We start from the raw sequence: 20,844 nt of genomic DNA, 5'->3' as shown, positions 1-20,844 counted from the left end.
TTTGTATAAGTTCGATAATATCTGTTGCCTTGAATTAGAAATTGGAAATACTCATTAATGGGCAAGGTTTTGACTGGAATGTCATATTTGAATATTAAACCAGGAAACTATGGAACTAAGGTAGATCTTAAGTAAGCCAACAGAAGCTCTTGGAAAGATGGCCTGGCACTATAAACATTTCTGCCTGGCAGAGATGATTAGAGAAGCTATATGAAAGAATTTGTACCATAAAATAATCTGGACATTTCTAGCTCAGCATTGTAATCAGTAGAGATTGCATAAGAGCAGCTGCAACCAGAGGATTACCTTGAAGAAGACTTTGAAGGAAGAAAAACAGACTGATCTTTGCTAGCAGATGGTATATCACAGAATACTTGGTAGGCAGGGCTGAATTAAGAAGGTTTACGTGTGACTTGTGTGCTGGGTGTTTGCTTTGCAAAGTTTTAGTAGTTGACATGTAAATATTTTCTCAAAAATATTTTAAAACATACTGTATCTGTTGTTATAGAGTCACAGACTAAATCAACAAATATTTCAAACATTATCTTTAAAATTCAGTTGTTTGAAATTTTGATAGTTATTTACTAACTGTCAAAAAATATGGAGTATGAGCAAATTTTTTTGATATGTAAAGTAAATGTTTGTGGGAAAATGAAAAAATAAAAAATGATAAAACATAAAAAAGTTATCCACCAAATAACAAAAGTGAAAATAATAATGAAATTTGTGTCTTATAGAAAAAAAAAAAAGCCATCCCATAGCATGCCAGATGGTAAAATAAAATTTTAATGGATCAAAATGTATCCATTTTCTTCATTTTTTTCTTCATTTTTTTAACAGAGAAGTGTCCTGGAATTTCAATGAAAACTTTTATTGATAATATTTAGAATAAATAGACTGTTGACAGCAATCTAATATATCGAGATATGTGTTCATTCCTAAATTGCTGTGAGCTGTTTATGGTAAAATTAGCTATTTAAAGGGGACGCAAGATAATGTATTTTTTCCACCATAATTAGCTCATTTGTATCAGATTCCAGAATCCTTTAATCTCTTCCAAGGCTGCAATCTTAAAATGAATAAGTAGCTTCACCCTGAGGAATTAAAATAAAATCTAGAGCAGACAGGCATCTTCAATATTACCTTAATACACGTATGAGAAAATTGACATAAAGAGAATGTAAAAGTAGCCTTGGCTTCCTGAAGGTCTGTCAAAATTTAGTAGTTATACCAGGAGAATTAATTTTCTAAAGTCATGTTACAAATTACCCAAAACTTAATAGCCTAAAACAGCGCCCATTTATTATCTTACAGTTTCTATAGATGAGAAGTCTGGGCACATCATGACTGGGTTCTCCGCTCCAGGAATCCTAAAACTGAACTCAAGGTTTTTGAACCGTTCTGTAATCTCATCTGAGGTGAATGGTTTCTCCCAAGCTCACTGGTTTGGGGCAGAACTGGATCGGTTACATCCATGGAAGTGTGGTCAGTCCTTTTTTGGTAACTGTATGCATAGATTAATGATCCCTTTCTGGAGATTGCCTACCCTTCCTAACCGCAAGGATCTCTCCACCGTATGACAAGTTGCTCTCTTCTGCCCGCCTCGGGTCTTCAGTTTCTCTTTTAAACGGATATATCTGGTTAGGTAATTGCCACCCCTTCCCCTCAATAAGACGGAATTATACCAGGTGTGCACACCAGGGGAGGAAAATCATGGAGGTCTTCATAGAATTCTGCCTAGGGACCAGCAGTTAGGGACCAGCAGTTAGCGTAATGGCTATGTCGCTAGTCTCCCATGTAACCAACCGCGGTTCGTGTCCTGGACCTAGTGGCTTAGAACTCATGCCGGGCACGTGTGCATGCGTGCCCAAGATCCCGAGAGGAGAACGGAGGAGAAGAGATTGCAGTGTGACCATCGCCCCTGGGGGGTGATTTCTCACTTTCTGTCTCTCTCTGTCTGTCTGGCGAGCACATGCGCCCTGTAGCAAAAACCTCCCGCCCCCCAAAAAAAAACCACTCTAGGTACATGGGGTCCCTCACTCTCTGTCCAAATATTCTCATCTTATCTATGGAGAACGAAACATTCTCCCATAATACCTCTGTATCATCCTGGCTTTATTCAGAGAAAGTAAGATAAGCTACTCAGAACCATTAAACATCATCCAAGTTTAATAACTGTATATCAATTCAATTGTTTGTGTCCAAATATTTTTTAGATTGTAGTTCTTTAGAACATGATTGCAGTTCTCATAGCTGCCATAAAATTCATATGAACCAACGTCAAGTAGGATTAATAAATCCAAAGGCAAATCTCAGATGGCCACGGCCTACTGTCATTGTTACTCTGGTCAGGAGCCACCTACCTTGTTCTTCAAATACTACTTTGATCAGGCTGCGGTTTAGGATTTTACTATCTACTGATGAGATCAGAAAGCAGTAGAGTTGAATAGAAGTTGCAGTAACAATAGATGAGGTCTCAAAACTTCAGAGAGAGTGAACTCTAGTCACTCCTAAGTATTTCCAGGAGTCTTGCAAATAGGTCATGAAATTCAGTTTTGTGTAGCCTTTGATCAAAATCAAAAACTTCTTCCCTGGAGGTCAGCAATCTGGGGTCATAAGGTTATTTACAGAGTCTTGAGCTGTATGAAAATCTGAACTTATGCCAAAATGCTTTAGGGCAAAAGTTGTTTTTTTTTTTTTTTTTTTTGAAAGATTTCAGACTGGACTGTTACAATGATACATTTCCACTCAACAATTTTCCATTACTTGTGTAACATTTGAGTAAACATTTAGAAAATCTACAGCTCAAATTTTCCATCTAAAAGTCAAGAAGTATTTACAATATCATCATCTGTACTAAATTTTTTCTAACTCCAGGGTGACAATTATAAATGTAGTTTTTGTAAGTTGTACATTATAAGTGATTTTCTGTTAGTATAATACTACTCTCCACCCCTGCAGCAAACATGTATGTTCTTTACCTACTGTCTCACTCAACTTTGTTACAAATTGTTCCTAAGTTAAGGAAAACCTCTCCTTTCTGCTACATTCACTGTTCTCCTCTTTGTTAGATGCTAGGCATCCCTGGACCTCCACAGATAACACAGTTGTAGGGATGTGGGGTGTGAAGTCCTGTTTGATGACTTATTCTTTAGGTTCTTAACATTTACTGTGACAAATCCTATAACTCAGTTCCTAACAGGCCATACACTCTTACCAGTCTATGGCCCAGAGGTTTGGGCACCATAGAAAAAACACATTTTAACTTGAAGGTTCATCTTATTAGAACTTTTGTTCAGTCAACAGTTATATAATCCTATGTGTCTTTGCCACTATTTAGATGATTGAAGGTCACATAGTCATTATTTTCTGAACTCTTTTCAGTTAACAGTATAAACTACGATATCTCTCATTAATTAAAATTATTTTTCATGGACTTTGGGATGGTGTTTTTATTAACCTATTGTCACTGTGACAGGGTGTCATCTATTCTTCCCTTGATGGAAATGAATTTCTATAAAAAATTTCTAGTACCTCTATCCACATTTTCATGTTTCTCTCCATAGAAGAGAGAAACTTTATATGATTGGTTAAAAAAGAAAATAATCACCATGCACCAACATTTGAGGCATGACTTCATTTTTTTTACTAGATCATCAAGTTGTATGTCTCAGAGATCACTTCTCTTCCTCCCCATCTCCTCCTCACCAGGTAGACCGTATCTATGCTGACAAGCACTAGGTCTTAGCTGCTTTATCTTTTACTGAATAATTTCACTTGTGGGGACAGAGAGGAGTAGGAAGGACATATTGACAATTTCTGGTAAAAAATGTTCAATTCTCCCTCAACCTGAATAAACCTGACACTTAGATTGTTATAGCTCTTTTATCTATCAATTGATTCAGAGGTAATTTTCCCTAAATTTCATTAAATGCAGATAGAAAGGAATAGTGGTTATCCTCAAATAAATTAATAATTTTTGTCATACCTATTTTTTAGAACATTCTTTGTGGGGACCAGCAGTTAGCGCAATGGCTATGTCACTGGACTCCCATGTAGTCAACCATGGTTCAAATCCCAGACCCAATGGCTTAAACTCACACCAGGTGTGGGTGCATGTGTGCCCAAGATCCCGAGAGGAGAATGGAGGAGAAGGGATTGCGGTGTGGCCATCCCCCCAGGGGATGATTTCTCGCTTCTGTCTCTCTCTCTTTCTAGCGAGTGCACACACCCTGTAGCAAAAACGTCTCAAGGAAAAAAAAAAAAGAAAAGTAAAAACAAAAACAGAAAAATCTTTGTGAACAAATGATATACTTTTGATGAAAATGTAAAGTAATTTCTCTATGTTTTCTGTACTACAAAGTGGATAATATAAGGATAATATAAGGTTAAACTATTTGTTACTTGCTATAGTTAGTATAGTATAGTTAGTATAGTTACTACATTTGTCTGGCTATAAAGAGTCAGAGTGCAAATAAATATTTAGTTTGAACCATATGGAATTACCAACAGTTGTTCTTTTACTTCCAAAAATAAAATTCTATTTTTAAAAATAATAATTTTAAACAACTCAGTAGAACTTACATTAGAACAAGCTATCCTAAAAGAGGATTATAAAATAATCTGAAATTATTTCAACTGACATAAAAATAGTTTTATATTTTATATTAATCAGTGTACAATTAAGAACTTTTTGCATCTGTTATTATTTAAGAGGTATGTATTTACATTCTGAAAATGTTTGCTACTTGGCATGTAAAGTCATGAATTGTATGAATGCATGATTTTAACTAAGTTGTTTTGAGACAAATACAGACAAATCATTAGATAATTCGTTTCTTTACAAACTCTTGTCTCTCTACATAGTGAATATTTTTCTTTCCATTTACTTCAGTATGACATATTAATTACTTAAAATTATTAGTAGATTTCTACTGGAACTAAAGAGAAATTAACTGCAATGTATTTTTCTAATTTTGGCCTTCTGTTACATTGTCTATAATTATATAGTTATTAAAGGCAGTGAAATATTTTTACTAGATGTAAACATCTACATATTCAGTGATATAAGAAAAAACTGAATACTAAAAAAAATCAATGTAAAAGGACATATCAAATTGTGTTTTTATGAGCACAAAAGTTTAAAAACATAAGCTATCTTAAAATAACAAAACAATTTAATGTATTCATTCCGTTTCAGTTCTAAAAACTTCAGTAACAAGGAAAATAGACTAGCCTAGCTAGGATAAATAAAGCTAAGAACAAATTAAATAAAAGCAACAAATGGAGGAATGAGATGAAAACAAGAAGAAAAAAATGGCACAACTGGTTTTCTTGTGTTACTTGCTCCTGATCTTAACTCTGTTTAGAAACATTTTTAAGTGTATTTATTTCTTCAATGAAGAACAGATACAGAGAGAAAGAAAAACAGGGAAACTGCATCCTCAACAGGGTCTTAAAGTCACCATCCACCAGCTTGGATCATGGGTGCATGTTTACCTAATGCATTCAGAAGGTCTCTGGATGTGAACAGAGAACCCTACCCTGTAGTTAGCCTCATAGAGCCTGCACCATCTCATCCTTGTTTAGATAGTTTTTTTAATCAAAAGTATCCTGAATTCTATAATCAGAATCTATTTGTTTCAGGGTTTGACTTTATTTTTTTTAAGAGGTTTGACATTTAATAAACATTTACCAAGTTGTTTGTTTTTGTTTGTTTGTTTTTTTTTCCATTTCAGGTAATACACTACTAGTTAAAGCTAAAATGAGGACGAATTCCAACTAATTGGTAACTAATTAATACTAGCAATTATGTAGGCTACTAGTTAAACACCATCTAATTAAGATATTAATTAAATCTAACATGAAAATTAGATAAGACTAGATGAGGAATAGTTAAAACTAGCATGCAGGTAGACTACTTCTAAGATCCAACTGATGACTTGTTAATGCTACTTACTGGGCAGAATCACTACTAGTTAAATTCCACTTGGAAACTAGTTATTACTAGTTGATTACTTCTTAAGACTGGTTACCAAGTAGGCTGCTAGTTAAATACAACTTGACAAACTGTCAAGACTAGTAACCAGGTTGATGATTAGTTAAGGACTAGTTGACAATTAGGTTAGACTAGTAAGCAGGTAGGCTGCTAGTTACATCTCACTTGACAACTCTTTAAGGTGTGGCACCTGCTGGCGTAGTACCTGGAGATGTGCCACCATCTGGCGTGACTCCTGCTGGCATGGCACTAGAAGGTGTGGCACCCACTGGTGTGGCTGAAGGTAGTATACATTGGGAAACTTGGCACCTTCTGGTATGGCACCGGCTGGATTAGTTCCTGAAGGCATGGCACCTACTGGTCCAGTTCCTGTTAGCATAGCACCCGCTGATGTGGCACCTGTATGAATATCTAAGGCTAAGTCCCAGGTAAGCTGTTAGTTAAATATAACTTGATGACTAGTTAAGACTAGTAACCTGTGTGGCAACTAGTTAGGAATATTGTGACTAGTTAAGACTAGTTTAAAACTTGTTAAGGCTAGTAAGCAGGTACATTACTAGTTAAATCCCAATTGACAACTAGTTAAGACTAGTTGATTAGTAACCTGGAAGTCTACTACTTAAATATAACATGACAACTAGTTATGACTAGTTGATGATTAGGTAAGAACAAGTTGAAGATGAGTTAAAACTAGTAAATGGGTATGCTACTAGTTAAATTCCACTTCATAACTAGTATTTAAAAGTTAAGACCAGTTAATAACTAGTTAAGACTACTGATCAGGGTAGCAACTAGTTATGACCAACCAGTTATGACCTACTAGCAGATATGGCAGTGGCTGGTGGGGCACCAGTTGGCATGGCCACAGGAGGCATGGCACCCTCTGGCATGGCACCAGCCTGCATGGTATAAGGAGATATGGAACTCCCTATCATGGCACCCATTGGTTACTTGCATGGCATCAGAATACATTGCACTTCCTGATGTGGCATCAGCTGGCATTGCACCAGGAAGTGTGGCACCTACTGCCATGAAACTGTCATATGTGGAACCCATGGTTTGGCACTGACTAGTGTGAACCAGGAGGCATGCCGTCAGCTGGTGTGGTGCCAGAAAATGGTGTACCAGCTGGCATAGTGCCAGGATGCATGGCACCAGAAGGTGTGGCACCCACTGGCATGGTGCTGGCTTCTATAACATTGGTTGGCATTGCACCTGGATGACTACTTAAGACTGTTTTCCAGATAGGTTGCTAGTTAAATATAACTTGATGACTACTTAAGAATTGTAACCAGGATGGTAACTAGTTAGTACCAATGTGACAACTAATTAAGACTAGTTGATGGGACCAGCTGTTGGCATAATGGCTATGTTTCTGGACTCCCATGTAGTCGACCACAGTTCAAGTCCTGGACCCAGTGGCTTAAACTCACATAGGGCACCTGTGTGTGTATGCCCAAGATCCCAAAAGGAGAATAGTGGTGAAGGGATTGTGGCCTGGTCATCCCCCCTAAGGGGGATTTCTCACTTTCTGTCTCTCTCTGTCTTTCTGGCAAGCGTATGTACCCTATAGCTAAAAACCTCTCAAAAAAAAAAAGAAAAAAGACTAGGTCACAACAAGTTACGACTAGCAAGAAGGTAGACTACTAGTTAAGTCCCACTTGAGAACTAGTTAAGTAGTAAGAACACTACTAATTAATACCAATTTATCAACAAGTTAAAAGCAGTTGATGACTAGTTATTATTACTAACCAGGTAGACTACTAGTTAACATCAACATGATGTCTAGTTAAGATTTGTTGTCTAGTTGGAGCTGGTAAGAATTTAGACCAAGTTGATAACTAGTTAGTGCTAATAAGCAGGAACCCTGCTAGTTTAATCTCATTTGATTAGTTAATACTAGTTAAGATTAGTTGGTGATTAGTTAAGACTACTAAGCAGGGTGGAAACTAGTTATGACAAACTGGCTTGGTATCCTCTAGCATAGCTCCTGCTGGCGTGGCACCTGCTGGTGTTGCCCTGATAAATGTAGCATAGGCTGGTGTATCATTGGGATACTTGGTACTGGCTGGAATGGAACTGTGAGCCATGGCACCTACTGGTGTTGTGGCACTTGTGGCACTGGCTTTATGGCACCAGAAGACATAGCACCATGGCAGGTTCTAGTGGCACAAGGAGATGTGTCAACCACTGGCATGGCATCTGGATGACTACTTAAGACTGTTTACCACATAAGCTATTAGTTAAATTCAACTTGATGACAGATTAAGACTAGTTAACAGGGTGGCAACTAATTAGAGCTAATGTAACAACTAGTTAAAACTGGTTGAAAACTAGTTAAGACTAGTAAGCAGGTAATCTGCTAGTTAAATATCACTTGACCACTAGATAAGACTACTAACCAAGAAGGCCACTTATTAAGATCTATGCATTGGAGACTAGTAACCAAGGAGGCTACCAGTTAAGACACATATGATGACTAGTTAAGATTAGTTGATGACCACTTGAGACTTACAGGCATAGAGGCTACTAGTTAAGACCAACTTACTATGTTAAGACTAGTAAGCGAGTATGCTACTAGTTAAGGGCAACTTGATAATGATTTAGCACTAGTTAGCATGAACACTACTAGTTATATCCCACTTGACAACTTGTTAATACTAGTTAAGTCCAGTTAATGACTAGTTAAGACTACTAAGCACTATGGCAACAAGTTACTACAAACTGGCATAGTACCATCAGACATGGCATTCACTGGCATGGCACCAGCAGATGTGGCACCAATTGGCATGGCACCTTGAGGTGTAGCACTCTTTGGCATGGTATTGGCCAGCATGGCACTTGTGGGAGTGGCACTGGGATACCCTGCTCTGGTTACCATGTCATCTGCCAATCTGGCACTGGGAATCATGGCATTGACTGGTGTGGCACTGGGAGATGTGACTCCTGCTGGTGTCACACTGGCTGGCATGGCACTGGGAGACATGGCACCTACTTGATTCAATAGCTGGCTAGGCACTGGCTCGTGTGTCTCCAGCTGGTATCGCACTGGGGGATGGGGCATCCCTGGCATGGATCCTGGACTTATGGCTCTGGCTGATAAAGCACTGGGATGTGTGGCTTTGGGAGGTGTGGCAAGCCCTGGCATGGCACCTGAATGACTACGGAAAACTGGTTACTGGGTAGTTAAATACAACTTGATCATTAGTTAAGCCTCCTAATCAGTGTGACAACTAGGTTGGCAATCAGTTAAGACTTGTAAGCAGGTAGGCTGCAAGTTAAATCCCACTCAACAATTAATTAATAGTTGTTGATGACTAGTTAAGACTAATAACTAAGTAGGCTACTAGTTAAGAATAGTTGATGACTAGTCATGACTATTAACTGGGTAGACTACTAATTCAACTTGACAACTATTCAAGACTAGTAACCAGTAAGGGTACTAGTTAAATGTAACATGATGGCTAATTATGCCTAGTTTAAGACTTGTTAAGACTAGAAAGCAGGTAGGCTACCAGTTAAATTATAGTTGACTAGTACTAGTTGATGATTAGTTGAGACTAGTATTTATGTAGGCTATTTTATACCAATGAGATTATTAGTTCAGACTTATAACTTGGGTAGCATTTATTTATAACAAACTCAGTGAGCTGCATAAGACTAGTAATGTGTAGTTACTAGTTAGCATGTAGTTACTAGTTAGAAACAATTTGGTGACTAGTTTTATAATATACCCAAGCCAGTTAGTAGTTAGAACCAAGTGGTGACAAATTAAGACTGTTTACTAGTTATGACTATCTTGACGATTAGTTAATATTGATAGCCTGGTCAGTTACTAGTTATGATCGACTTAGTAAATAGTTAAGGCTAGTAACCAGGGAGGTTACTAGTTATCATAAAGGTAGATAATAATTATTATCAACTTGATGACAAGTTAAGACTAGCAACAAGGCAGGTTACTAGACAGAACCATGTGGTTACTAATTATGTCGAGTAAACAGGCTAGTTACTAATTAGTATCATATCAGTGAACTAGTAATAATTAGTAAACAAGTTGTTACTTGTTAGAACCACAATGGAATTCTGAGCAAACTGCACAAAGCCCCTCAAAGCATTGCCTTCTGTATGACTTAAGGAGCATCTTCATGTGCAGTACGAAAACAAATATGTCTTTAAACAATAGAACTTCTATTTCATGGAACAAAAATAAGTATAACTGTGAGGAAGGACAGTGAAGCAAATGTGGGTGGTCCAATTCCCACAGTTCCAGCTCATTCTGGGTTATGTTCAACATCTTGATGTCAGGAAATGGCTAGGTCTGAAGGTTTCCAGGCCCTCCAGTGGAGACCAACATATCCTCTACAAGGTCAGGTCAATCAGTGTATATAAGCTGGGACAGAGAGTGAGATTCATGATGCTCTGCAACAGCCTTGGAGAATGCGCTTAGGAGTTTAAGTAAGAATAAAAGAAGATTGCCAAAACAAACAAACAAACAAATAAACCCACACACAGTGGAAGGGAGGGCACAAAGATAACCAGTGGCTTGACAACTTGCTATCACACTTTGAAGTATCTTTAGCAAGTATGGCAGATGTAGAAAACTCGTAAAAACAATGCGAAAATTAGACTTTACCTACACACACACCTAGCCCAAGACTACTTGCTGCATGTCAGGCCAAGGATACCCCATCACCAGAAACCAGTCAAACAGGACAGGAAGTTTGGCTGAGAGTGGAGAATGTAGAACAGACTGAGGTACTCACTACACAGCCAGTGTGCCCCTACACCTGTTCTTCTGAGCACTCCCAGAGATCAGCACAAGAGCAGATTACCATATAGGAACCTGTTGCTGCAGACAGTGGCCTGTTTTTTGGGTTATACTGTGCAAAAAGTGTTTATTTCTGTGGACTTGGATAACCAAAGATTTATACAAAGTTCAGTTTTTAAAATTCGTCAAGGAAAAGTTAGAACAAAATATTTGCCATCAAATGGGAAAATCAGGCACTTTGGAAGGGCTGATGATACAAATCCTGACAAGACTGTGTGGCTGCTGAATACGTTTTGCTCATTCCTCAATCTATACAATTTGAGGATCACATGTCATAAAGCCAAATGTGTGGAGACAGAATCATGGGCACTTAGGATGTATATAGCTGTTCAGGTGCCTTTGCAAAGAGGAATACTCTGTTAGAGAGCAAGAGGATCATCTCCTCCACACACTTCTGCCCTCACTAGCTGTACCCTCATCTCCACAGAAGCAAACAGGGTGAAAAGTGGTCAAGTCGTTACATAGTTTTTCATTCTCTTTACTTAAAGGTGCTGCTCGAATTCTGTTTTCCATCAGCCTGTAGGAATAACTGAACTGATAACCAAGTCAGTTACTAGTTAATACCAACTTGGTTACCAGTTAGGAAAAGTAACCAGACCAGTTACCAATTAAGACCAATTTGGTTAGTATTTAGGACTAGTAACCAGCTCAACTACTAGTTAGGACCAACTTAACCACTAGTTGGGAATAGTAGGCAGATTAGTTAATAGTTAGGCCTGGTAGCCAGGCTAATTACTAGTTACTAAATCATTCTAAATAATAAGAAATGACTTAGTTACTAGTTAGGACCAAGTTGGTTACCAGTTATGACCAAATTGCTGACTAGTTACTAGGGTTTTTCCTCAAGAGAAAAGTTACATTTCTTTCAACATTACCATAAATAAATAAAACTATCTGAGATGAAAGATGATAAAAAATTATTCCATTAAGGTATCAGTGTACATTGTCCTACATTATATAAGTTTTATGCTTAATGTGGTGTCGTTTAACTTATTCCATGTTTGTGCTACACTTACTTTAATTTTTCAAGTACAATCAAGTGGAATATTAAGTTCATTTTAGTTGACCAAGTAAAGGAAACGTTACTCTTGCAACTAATACAGCAAGCACTAAGATCTGTCTGTGAGGATGGATTGCAGCATGAAGAGAGGGGTGCTTCTCTCTGTCTCTTTCTCATAGTAAATAACTAAATATTTTCATTTTAAAGACAAAACGAAATAACCTCTGATTCTTTTGAGGTCCACCATTCACCTCATTACATAAAATAAAAGAAGAAATAAAATATGTAATTGAAGGGAAACTATGTTATAAAGCTCTCAAAAATTTTAAAACTTTCCTAAAAATTTGAGGAAAGAATGACTGTTGTGTATTCATGGTAATGAATAGCATTCAGAATTGATCATATATTTATCTAATTGGTTAACAACAACTAGCCTCGGCAAATATGCTTTTGGAGTTCAGCCAATTGATGGTAGTTCCTCACTCCTGAAACTCAGCTAATTAGAAACAAATCCATGTGGGGAAAAATGCACTTCAAGTGCCAACCAATAAACAGTATCCTTATCTGAGTAACCATGCTTCTAAATGTGATGCCAATCTACTTATGACTCTGGAAGTCCCTGAATTCCCGAGCTTCAAGCTTCCCAAAGACTCTATAGGATGAGCAGTTTGTTCTGGCTGAACATACCATTGCTTCTCAGCTCCTTACATAGACGTTAAAACCACCTCCTAATACCTTTACATGTTTTCACGTTCCAACCTTGTGATAATGGTGTTTTCCTTTTTTCAAGTGTTAAATTTCATAGCTCCGCATTTAATCTTTTTAACTCCTTCTTGTTCTCTATTCATTGTAAATCACTTTGCTTTATTTCTGTATATGGCTTACTTTTCATTTTTGTATTCTTATTTTTCCCTCAAAAAAAAGAAAGCTTTCCTAAGTTGGTCATGCTAGGTAGTATATATTTTTTAAATCTTATGTTGTTGGGTATATAGGTCGGGGAGATTCTTTTATTACCATTTTTCTACAACATATAATCTACTTTTAACAGGGAAGAGATTTGTTTTGCAATTACAGAGGAAAAGGTCTAAGAATGCATAGGTCCTCTTTTTTTGTAATAAAGTAGACTACACTTGGGGCAATGTTTTTTGTTTTCTTCCTCTACGTAGAATACAACCTGACCTTAAAAGAGGCCTGATGACAATTTCTCATTTTTCTGAGCTCAAATACATATTACAAGATACAGCTTATTATGTGATATGACCCAATGAATCAAAATTAAAATGGTGATGTTGACAAAGACCACTTGGGGCAATGTTTTTGTTTTCTTCCTCTACGTAGAATACAACCTGACCTTAAAAGAGGCCTGATGACAATTTCTCATTTTTCTGAGCTCAAATACATATTACAAGATACAGCTTATTATGTGATATGACCCAATGAATCAAAATTAAAATGGTGATGTTGACAAAGACAATGACAATAGTGCCTGTGTGTCTGTGTGTGTGTGTGTATAGCAAATCAACATATATGGCAAGTACAGCTTGACTTGCTTGGATAAACATATGTTAGGTCTTTAGGTGAAAAACCAAGTACACCCTGCATGTATTCTCACATTGCAATAAGTATAACTTTTTATTTTAGTAAATCTCATACATATGTAGTTTTTCACAATATAATTGACTATCATGGTATAAAGGCTTTCCATATTAAAATTTGTCCAAAAAAGCTATAGAAAACTAACTATTTTCAGCTTTAGTTTTATTAGTTACAACTTTTATTTTCTCCACTGTATCTGTAGGTATTTCCTCAAAGAGATTTCCAAATTTCTCTACAGTACATTTGTTAAGGTGCTCAAAATAGAGAACTGTAGAGTTTGTATATCAGCCTCTGGGAGCACCATCCTGGTTGGCATTACACTTATAGGTTCCCAAAGTCACTTGTGTGTGTATGGCCTACTGACAAACTAAAAACTGAACATCATTTAAGAACTCTGGTCTCTATTGTGCCAAAGGGATTAAGTCAATAGCATTTGTTCTAGAATATGACCTAAATGGTGAGGTTAATATTGAGATCAATTCAATAAATCATCCCTGTTTCACAGGACACTCTAATTTTACTAATTCTTTATTGCCTGCTTTTTTCCTCTGCCTCTTGACCTTTTACAATTATATTGACTTCCTGTATAACTTCTAATACACAGCACTATAGTTTAATTTATTATACCAGGGTATAAAACATAAGAAATAATCTTCTTTTTACTCAAAACACAAAATGTAAATTCTCCTGCATCTTAAAAAAAAGAGAAGAGAACTAATAATTCATATTCCTTTTTGTCTTTGAGCACCTAGATAGATGATAATTTGGATGATCATCATAATTTGATAATATTGTAGAACTTATTTTCTGTAAGCTGATACATTTTCATGTTGTTAATTTGGAAAATGCCAAATAAGCATTGCTTGTTTACATTTCATTAAAACCTGCTGTATTATTCTTTCCTTTAGTAGAAGGTTCAGTTTTGTTCTTACATAAAGGTGGGAGAATGATGGTAATGTTTAGTTCTTAGGACAACAGTTACATTAAAAACTTTAATTATCCTCAGGGGACCAGCAGTTAGTGTAATGGCTATGTTCCTGGACTCCCATGTAGTTGACCATTGTCCGAGTACTGAACCCGGTGGCTTAAACTCACGCCGGGCACGTGTGCATGCATGCCCAAGATCCCGAGAAGAGAATGGAGGAGAAGGGATTGCGGCATGGTCATCCCCCCAGGGGGTGATTTCTCACTTTCTGTCGCTCTCTGTCTGTCTGGCGAGTGCACGCGCCCTATAGCAAAAACCTCTCCCCCCCCAAAAAAAAATTAATTATTCTCAGTAAGAAGTCTTCAGGAATAGAAAATATCATGCTGTTTCAAAATGGTACAAGAGAACATGACATGGCCAGTCATTCTTTTCAGTGTGCCAAGAAGTAGAGATAGGTTAATAATCAGAGAGAAAAAAGACATCACCCAAAATTTTCATCAGAAGAAAATGGACAAGGAGTGCCTCTTTCCCATAGGAGTATTGTTTGTTTGTTTGTTTGTATTAAGAACTGATTTATGTATTTTCAATTTATTCTCAAGTTCTTGCTGAAATTCTTTTTGTTTCTGTTTCCTTTTCTACAAAACAGAGTTAATAATATTATTTAACTTGTGTAATTGCTCTAAGGCTTAAATGACATTTTATATTTCCTATTCTTTGGAAGAGTGGATGTGACATATGTGATATGTCATATTTATAGTTATATGCTTTCATATTTATGCTTCTTGGTATATGCTACTGCTGTTACTACTCCTTGATCTCAGCCCCTTTTCTAGCATCTGAGACAATATAAAAAGCACAAGACATCACTCTACACCTTAGCGATGTCATTGTCTATGAATAAGAAAGAGATCCTCGTAAATCCCAAATACATGTTCTAAGATCCTTGTGAATGCAATGCTGTAAAAAGACAATGAGGGAAGTCACTATAAGTTCTAAAGAATAATAAAAGCTCCGAAGAGGAGACAACGTATGAACAACATCTTCAAGGGTGACAATGTTGTTCTGTGAGAGAATGATATGTACAAAAGGGTGAGGAAGGATGATATTTTTAAAGTATTAGCAGTAGCTGATTAGCAATATAAAGTTAATGATCAAAGACGAGCTATATGTATGCATTATGTCAGAATTTGTGGTTTCAGGCAGAAAATTCTTTTTGGCCACTTAAAACCAAAAGAACTTTATGGGAGAGAATAATGTAGATTATAATCTTTGGGGGAACATGAAAAAAAGTTAATATTCTTTGCAGTCAATAGCACAGAAATTAGGAGACATTATATTTGGATGAGTTTTATCCCTTTGAAATCAGTTTTGAAAGTTTGGTTGAGTGGTCAAAACAGCTTACGTCAGTGGGTTAAGAAAGCCATCCACTCCACAGCACGTTGTACTTGGTTACTGGGAAATCGATCCCCTATGAGATCCACTGAGCGCTTCTGGAAAACACTTATCGGTGTCCACTCAGTCTGGATGGGGTAAAATCATCCTCATTCTCTGAGCTCCATGGACTGTTAAGCTTCTATTCTCCAGTTACACTTTACCTAATTCTGTGAGGTTTAATGCTACAGATATGCAGCATTTTGCTGAACAAATTTTAAGAGAAACTCCATATGGATAATATCTTTTTCTGAATAAGCCACTTTGTTTCTAACCCACACTGACCTCTGCCTCCCCAGACGTATGTACAGTTAGTGGGATTCCAGAAACTGAGGCTCTGGTGAGTTCTGTTTGGATCCCTCTTGTCTTGGTCTTTCATCCTAAGACTGCTTTTCTAGGGAGGTGCCAGATCTGAGCAACATAGTAGTGACCTTTAAAGACAAGCAGGATACAATCCTTATGCTGATGCAGCAGGGCCAATGGGCCAATGAAAACTCTAACAAGGAATATGATCTCTTTTTCTTGTTCTGCACTGTAAGACTATGAATGAAAGGAACCTATGTGTCATTCAGAGGTGGCCAGGGCTGGCTTATTTAGAACATAAGACTCAAGATGCTCTACAGCTGCAGTCCATAAGAGAAAACACATGGCTTTACCTTCCACGTCTCCCTTCCCCATTGCCCTATAAAAAAATAAACCTGGGACTGCCTGATGCCACACCAATCTCCATCAGAGATACCTGATCCACCTGATCCCTGCTTTTCCCTATTTGTGTATCTGTCTGTCTGGTTTTTCCAAATCCTCCACTGTTCTCACTCAGAGTCACATCTCCCTATCTCACAGGTCAGGGCACTTTTCAAGGAGAAACCAGGAATATCATAGGGATAATTACCTTTTTATTACTTTGTCATACACAGGTCTGTCTTGTCTGTTTTCAAATTTCTGAACAAATATTTGTATGTAGATTGCCCATGTTTCAATTCATTCACAAAAGAATGTTTCCTTCTCCTTTCTCTTCTTTCTTTCTCTCCCTTTTTTTCTTTTTATTTCTCCTTCCTTCCTTCTCCTTTCTATTCTTTCTTTCCCTCCCTCCCTCTTCCTCTTTTCCTTACTGCATCATGGCCTAAAGTAAAACCTTTGTGAAATATTTTGAATTTCATTACATTATGTCTTGCTAAGACATCAAAGAGTAGAGAGGTATTTCCAAAAGTCCATTCTATTAAACATATGCTTCATAATTTCCTGGGGTGGATATTAAAATGCAGATTTCTATACTCTGGGTTTTTTTTTTTTTTTTTTTGGAGAGGTTTTCGCTATAGGGCGCATGCGTTCACCAGACAGACAGAGAGAGACAGAAGACAGACAGAAAGCGAGAAATCACCCCCCAGGGGGGATGGCCATGCCGCATTCCCTTCTCCTCCATTCTCCTCTCGGGATCTTGGGCACACACGCACACACGCCCAGCGTGAGTTTAAGCCACCAGGTCCGGGACTCAAACCACGGTCGACTACGTGGGAGTCCAGCAAAATAGCCAGTACGCTAACTGCTGGTCCCTCTATACTCTGTTTTAATCTAATCAAAATCCCTAAAGATGGGCTCAAAAGATCTATACTATTAATAAGTTTGCTTAACTGATTACTAGGCAGTATCATGACGATAGTCCCTATAATAAGATGTAAGTAGGCAAATATATGCCTTCTAACTATATCACTTTAGTCTATCTGTGCAATATAAGACAAATACAATATGTTTATGAAAATCTCAGAACTCATGCACTTGGATTTTGAACACCTTAATTGGGGATGCTATAAATCAATACCGCAGGAGCTTCTTGCTCCATTTGCTTATTGTGGAGTTCAGATTGCTCTAAAATACAACTTTTGGAAATGTTATAATATGAAAAAAGATGGCTGCTTTGTGAAATTTTATCTTTCTTTTTTCTTTTCTTTTTTTTTTTTTTAATTAGTCACAGAACACATACACTAGCCAAAGAGAGAAAGTCAGAGAGACAGAAGGAGAAAGCACTTCCAAATGGGGCACAATAACATGGTAATGCCACAATCCTCTCTCCTCTATTTCTTTGTCCTTTCAGGACTTTTAACAAGCATGAATACGTGCCTGTATTTTTCAGGCCACCTCAGCTGAGATTCAGTCCAACTGTTGACTGTGTGGTATCAGGCTGCTTTAATCACCAGGCCATGGAGCTGGTCCCATGAAACTTTCAGTGTATTGTATGAGAACTGACATGTGGTCTCATATGCTCCCAAAGAACTGAGACATTATAAAGGAAAACTATTTGATAAACCACTCTCAGGTTTACCTAAGTCATTCTAGAATTGAAGGTGCTTTGGCAAAACAATGAGAAGATGTATGTTGGTACTGATAGGTGTGTTTTGAGATATGAAATATTGAGGAATGGTGATATTTGGGCAAAAGGTAGAAAACAAAGCAATAGCCTTAGAATGTTTGAAAAACAGACATTATTATGACTTAACTTTCTGACTAGTGTAAATCAGAAGATACCAGAACTAGCCTGGGCCTACTTTACATCCTGTTCTAAGTGCTACATACAAGTAACTTAAAATTAAATGTGATTTCCTATTAATATGGACTAATTACTTCCTTATTCTAGGAAGAAACTAGTAAAAAATACTCTTGGGTAGGAGATAAAAGGTATTTGCCATTCTTTCCTCATATTTCCTTATTTAGAATATTGCTGGGTAATGGGATAGCTGCCACCTGAAACAATGGTCGCCTCATTGCTACAAGGTTAAAGTGGCTATCCAAAATTACACCATTTTTGAACTAGACTTGTGCATTGGATGTGGAAGATTTAAGAATTAAAGAAAGCCATGATGCTGCCCACTTTTTCTTCCAAACTCTTTATATCAGAATGGAGTGTTCTCTACCTGTTTTTGGTGAGGGTGAGAACATAGGGTAGCTTGCTTATGTACTCGGTCTATTTGAGGTCTTTCAAGCAATTAAAGATGATGATATCCATGTAGGATTTAGTTTATGTTTAGTCTTTTGTCCCACTCAATCCCACCCTGCCCCACATTTAGCCCAGAAACATTGAATGTGCAGATCATTTCTCAAGAGGCAATTCGAGTAAGGGAATGATAGGATTATTGCTCAATCATCTCCATGCTTATGGGGAAAAATAAAATACATGCCACATTGCCCTGAATCAGCAGCATAATGTGAGTGTGGAGAATGAGAAGCTTAAAGAGAAAGACAAAGATGTATTACCACCTCTATTTTTACTTTTCTCAAGTGAAATAATTTTAGTTCTACTTTACCTGAATAGTTATTATTTTTCCCGTCACCACATCGCCATATCTGGATTAGTATTCTTTGCTTTGATGCTTTTAATTTGAAAATATTTTAGTTTTATAGGAAAAAATTATGAAGGAAATACAAAGTTCTGTCTACCTTGTTCTCTGTTTCCCATTGTTAATATATAACAATGGAACAACCGTCACAACTATCGAAACAGTACTACTGTATTATTATTACCTAAGTTCTATACTTTATTTGCATTTATATTTCTTTGATTTTTACCTAATGTCCTTTTTCTGTACCAGAATTCTATCCAAGGTTTTATATCTAACTTAACTTTCATACCTATTTAGACTCCTTTGGAATATGGCAATTTCTCAGAAATTCCTACTTTTTGATGACTTAGTCATTCATTCTTAACTGGATGATTAATTGGCTGGTCAAGAGAAAAAAACTGAAAGAATAAATTTACTAGCAAAATAGCCTTGATTGATCTCCAGTATAACAAAAGCTGGATTTTGGTAAAAATAGACACAATGCTTAATTCTCATGGTATATATAGTAAAGTATCACTTAAAAACATACCTCAGTATTTACCTTACTCAAAATGGATTTAAGAATCTATCAACACCATTTTTCTCACACCCAGTCTTCAGATATTTTTTTCCTGGATCACCACCACTGATGATTTGACTAGAAAGCTTGACCTTGATCACTAGGACTATTATTCTCTGGAGAATAGGTTTTCTATTTTTTGCCTAAATGCAAATTCTCGGCCAACTCAGTTATATTGGAAACCTGTTGAACTAAGGAAAATACTGAAAACATTATATCAATTCCCTATGAACCTAGACTAGCATTAAGGATGTAATATCATCTTGTTACTTCAATTTAAAAAATGATGTCCATGCAATTATAGAGTTATTTCTATTTTTAAATTCATTAGTAATTTATGAGTACATACAAAGTGTTCTATGGGTGCAATCAATTGGAGTAAAGAGCATAAAATGAGCCTAGATCATGATTGTAATCTCTGCTGAATTTAAGGTTTGCTGCAAGCTCACAAACGTTCCATGTACAGGTATTGAACTCTGTAATCCTCTTTAATTTGGTGATTCTCTTTCAGATGAAGAACTCTTATTGACTCACTCTTGTATTTGGTCCCATCGGCCAAAACATTTCTCTGAATAGCTTTAATTATAAGCCCAGAAGAGTTTCTCAGATAAGCCTCTCTGACATCATATGGTATTCTAGAGAGTAAAGATTTAGTCACTGAACACACCTATGTTTAAGATCTTCTGCAATTTAGTAGCTGCTGACTTATGGCAAACTCACTAATGTTGCTTAATATACTGATCTCTAACTTGAAGGTATGTAATTACTATTAAGAAAGGAAATATATTGAAGGTAGGTAATGGCCATTAAAATGAAATCACACATCATAATTATCCAAAAAATGGTTTTTTTTGTTTCTGTAGGTAAAAATATGAAATCTAGTTTATCCAAATATACCTAAAATAAAGTTACTTACTTGGTTGAAAGAAAATATGCTTTATTTCTTCTCTTGTCCACTGAATACCCGAAGAATATTAGTATGTCAGGCAAAATATTTTTTCAATCTATTGTCACAATATATGTTTTATATATACATAGAAATACGTAGTAGGACTTTCAAACTACTGTTTATAAAGATGCTTCCTGTGTCACTGGAAGCGTTATCTCAAGCACAAATGTCAAATTCACAAGAAAGGAAGCAGATGTCCTTCTCAATTTGTGTTCACGACGCT

This window comes from Tupaia chinensis, unplaced genomic scaffold (genome assembly GCF_000334495.1).
Source record: "Tupaia chinensis unplaced genomic scaffold, TupChi_1.0 Scaffold000252_1, whole genome shotgun sequence".
In the NCBI taxonomy this organism is placed as follows: domain Eukaryota; kingdom Metazoa; phylum Chordata; class Mammalia; order Scandentia; family Tupaiidae; genus Tupaia; species Tupaia belangeri.
Note: the sequence above shows the minus strand (reverse complement) of the source record.